The sequence below is a fragment of the Aegilops tauschii genome, chromosome 2 (assembly GCF_002575655.3).
Source record: "Aegilops tauschii subsp. strangulata cultivar AL8/78 chromosome 2, Aet v6.0, whole genome shotgun sequence".
In the NCBI taxonomy this organism is placed as follows: domain Eukaryota; kingdom Viridiplantae; phylum Streptophyta; class Magnoliopsida; order Poales; family Poaceae; genus Aegilops; species Aegilops tauschii.
Window position 1 is genome coordinate 126,240,107 of NC_053036.3, and position 4,494 is coordinate 126,244,600.

A 4,494-nucleotide genomic window follows, 5' to 3' on the forward strand; every position below is an offset into this window, starting at 1 on the left:
TTCCTCCCCTGACACCGTCACAATACCGCACACCGGCCACCCGGGCGCCGGCACACGCCGCCGGCTCCCCCTTGCGCGCCTGTGCTATTATGTTGGCATAGGTTACATCGTGTGTCTACCCCACTATATATGAGAGGCCTAGGATACAAGTGTCCTATTAGGACACAACTCCACATCCTATGTAAACACAATACAACTCATAATCCAACTATAACCTACCTTGTACACATTATTCGACACAACTCTAACATCCCATTCCCAAGATCCTTGAAGATCACAACCCCATATCCCCTGCGCACTTCAGAACTGCCCATTGGAACGTGGCACATCAGCAATGGTCCGAATGGTTCCAAAAGCTTCCGAAGGTCCCACGTACAGAAGCGCGATGGCATGTTATTCACACGTATGAGACTCTGCAAAGAGTTCCGACAAGCCATGGCCATTGTGTGTTGTCCAGGATGGCAGTTTGCTCTACAAGTGTGTTGGCCATATAACCCATATTGCCCATAGATATAATTGTATTGGCAAAACTGCTCATAGTGACCGTCCTGTCCACAGATGTAGCACGCGTCCGAATCTGGAGCCCTCCAACGTGCCGTAAGGTAAATGGAAGACATGCCAATTTTCATTATTGGTGCTGTAGTCAAAACAAACAAACACATACTAAAATTTGTCAAACAATCAGGGTTGCAAAATAAGTCAAAACAAACAAACACATACTAAAATTTGTCAAACAATCAGGGTTGCAAAATATTCATCAAGTCTACACATAAAAAAAAGCTTGCAATTGCTGATGATTTTTTTTTGAGGGACTAGAAATAGACTAGACTAGTGATGGTTGAGGGACCAAAAATATACTGCTTGTTTCCTTCTAATTTCAGAAAGAATGGCACAACCCGCCTCCAAAAAAAACTCCATGGCAGCAGGTGGCAAATGTAGCAGTACATCGGGCTCTAGGAATATATACACAACTAGTTTATTCCATCAGGCTCTAGGAAAATGTACAGCACATGTTCATGAGTTAACCACAAATAGAAAACCAGCAAACGGAAAATGATCCAAGTATGAAATCCATGTATATTTCTATCTTTAACAGCCCCAACCTCCCTTCCTAGGGATGGACAAGTTTTAGAACAATTCGGAAGTCGAAATCAGCTCCTTCCCAGTGGTTTGAGCTCAAAGCCACCCTAGGAATAGGAGATCACCTCCGCCTCTATTTCTCACCTGTTCTTGGATTTGCAAGAGGCAAGGTGTGCTATTTGTGTGGAATTCATGACATCTACAAAGAGTGTTTGTCGGTTGAGTTCATTGCCGAATGCTATCAGGTTGGTGACTGTTGCTAGTATTTTCTCTTCTAACTCTCCTATTTACCTTTTGTTCCATGAAGATTAGACCAAATTCAGAAATCTCCCAGATGAATCATAGTGTTTAGAGTCTTAAGATATAGAGATCAATACAGACTCAACGTTTAAAGTCCCATTTGTGTTATAGCTGCAGCTACTTTTTTCTGTAGTATATATGGAAGTCGTGTTTGTACCTTTTTGTTGATCTTGATTCTTTACCTCCTTTGGTCGACCATTGATTTTTTGCTCATCCAGTTTGCCTAAAATAAGCACACCAGAAAACCAGTTGTTAGTTGCCCATTTCAATTCCATGCATTAGTATAGAATAAGAATCATAATTGGCCCCACTTTTTTTCCCATACGATCCAATATGGGTCAGGTTCCACTATCAAAAGGGATACCGTTGAGCATCCGTAAAGGTGCAAAAAGAACAAGAAAAAAAAGGTAAACGGTATGTTCAGCTGCTGCAACAATGTTAACAGCAAAGGTAAAAACAGCCCGACTAGAGCTACCAACAGCCACAAAAACCGTCAGAGGCCACTCCGCACCAATTATGGTCACAGGCCAGCAAAATATAATTGGCCCCACTATTTGCCCATAAGCTGAAGCTCAAGCTATGTAAGGAAGCCCTGTGCCGACCGATGCATCAAGGACTTCAACAAATATCATCATGTATCAGTATCAGATTAATCATCATGTGTTAGTATCCAATTAATCTTTAAATGCATTCTTGTTCCATATCCTTTGCTGTTGATGGATTGTTAATTTTAGAACATTTTCCTTTGTGACCAACAGGCTGCCATTTTCCACTCCCTGGATCCACAACAAGGAAGAAGCGATTTTGCTGATTACCAGTGCAGGGCCAAACAGTGCCCATGGAGCTATATGTGTTAGGAATGGGCAACTAACTTTACTGAGGGCCAAAGGCCATTACATATACATGTGTGGTAAGGTGCAGGAAACCCCTTATACAATGGGGATATACCGAAAAGAGACTATACACATCTAACACCCCCCCTCAAACTCATGATGGATCAACAACATTGAGTTTGGAGAGGAAAAAGGCATGCTGCGCTCGAGTCTGTGCCTTCGTGAAGAAGTCAGCCAATTGTAACTCAGAGGGCACATAGTGAAGAGCGAGAGTCTGATCCTGCACAGCAGCACGCACAAAGTGGGCATCCACACCGATGTGCTTGGTGAGCTCATGCTTCACCGGGTCGCGCGCAATACTGATAGCACCAGTACTGTCTGACAGTAAGGGAGTCGAGGGAGCAGCAGACACACCAAAATCCTCAAGCAACCACCGTAACCAGATCACCTCAGCCGTCAGCATGGCCATGGCTCGCAACTCAGCCTCTGTACTCGAGCGAGAAACTGCAGTCTGTTTCTTTGTCTTCCAGGCAATAAGAGAGCCACCAAGAAAGACACAGTAAGCAGACAGCGATCGTCGATCAGAGGGATCACTGGCCCAGGTAGCATCAGAGTAAGCCTGGAGCTCAAGAGAACTGGAGTGGGGAAAGAAAAGGCGCTGAGAGATCGTGCCACGAAGATATCGTAGAACACGGAGGAGGTGACTATAGTGGACAGAGGTGGGGGCTGAGACAAACTGACTCAGGATGTGAACAGGATAGGAGATGTCAGGACGCGTAACAGCAAGGTAGACAAGGCTACCAACGAGATGACGATAGCGAGTGGGATTAGGAAGAGGGTCACCATCAGAGGCACGAAGTCCTTCGAAGTAGTTTATTCCAGTGGAAGGCGGCCTAGACGCAGTGTCACTTAGTTATAAAGATGCCATTAGAAGTAAAGAGAGACAAATGGACTTGTTAGTAGTGGACTAGTAGTACATGTGGACATGTTGGGGAAGATTGATTTTACTCTATTCAAGGTGGCTATGATCCACATTTCTTTAACAGGCCATGATCCACACTGGTGCATGTCAACACAAAAACACCCTGTGAGGGCTAGATCTACCCGGTTTAGATAACTAGGGCAAAAGTACAAGAAAAAATAGTTGATGAATGAAATATATATTACACCAATAATTGAAGAACGTTTTCTACAATCTTCCATTTTGTATACTGTAGATTGATATAGGATAATACTAGTACAGCTAGTGCTTATTCTTAGCGCACTGATTTGCTCATCAATATTACATTGTGTTGCATAACCCATGTGTTTTTTAATACTACATAAACTAATTATACTTAGCATAAACAGAAGATAGCACAATATCTTTGGCTATTATTCATTTCTCGACCAGATTTGTTTACCTTACCTAATATTGTGTTGTACTTTAACCTTTATTTTTTGAGATATACTTACATTTAATTATACAAAATGTAAGTTAAAAACATGTAACTCCACTTCTGACCTGCCGGCCCAACCCCCAGGTCAATGACCTGGGATCTCTGCCGGGTCGCCTGTCCGGATCTTATGACTATGGGTGTTAGTTCAATGACCATAGACCGTAACGAACGCCTCGGCACATGATGGTGAATTTACTAAGAAAAACAGCCGCTCTGTTTCCACACGGCAGCAAAAATCTTGCTGTTGCAGGTCGTGCATCAAAAGTTCAAGCTTCCCTTCTTTAATTTGACTTGTACTCTTACAAGAGAAGATCAGATGTACGCAGTAAGCATTTAGAGGGCGATTATTTACATTTCTCTTTCGTAGAATTATTTAAGAATAGAAGGGCAAGAATCAAGAACCCGTACTGTCGAGGAATCCCAACAGGAAAGCAATCCTAGAGAATCGAGATTGGGGAGGCGGCTACCAACCTTGTCCCAGGCACCGGCGGGAGAGGCAGAGGAACGCGGCAGTGGAGAGGGCCGGAGTTCCACGCCGGAGGGGACAGGCGAAGTTCCACGCCGAAGGTGGCGAGCGGCGGCGGCGGAGGGCGGGAGCCGAGAGGCGCGTGGAGGCGTGTTTGGTAGTCTTAGGTACAAATGCTTAGGGAGTGCTTAGAAAATAAACTGAGTTTTTTGAAGCACCGATGTCTATTTCTACATGAAAGACACTTAATTAAGCGTCTATCATATACAAATAAACACATGTATTTAGAAAAAGCCTGATTTATTTCTTTAAGCATCTGCTCTAAACACCTTGCATTGTACAAGGCCTTAGAGCATCTACAATAGATAATGATATA

At 43.6% G+C, this 4,494-nt stretch overlaps 1 long non-coding RNA gene across 1 annotated transcript; it reads right to left on the reverse strand.

The window, feature by feature from the left end:
• On the reverse strand, nucleotides 1-4,277 carry LOC109772428 (uncharacterized). The gene is made up of 3 exons (XR_002235094.4): nucleotides 4,124-4,277; nucleotides 1,538-1,603; nucleotides 1-637 (listed from the first exon to the last, which is right to left on the reverse strand). It is a non-coding gene; the product is annotated as an uncharacterized lncRNA (long non-coding RNA).
• Nucleotides 4,278-4,494: the final 217 nt, after the last annotated feature.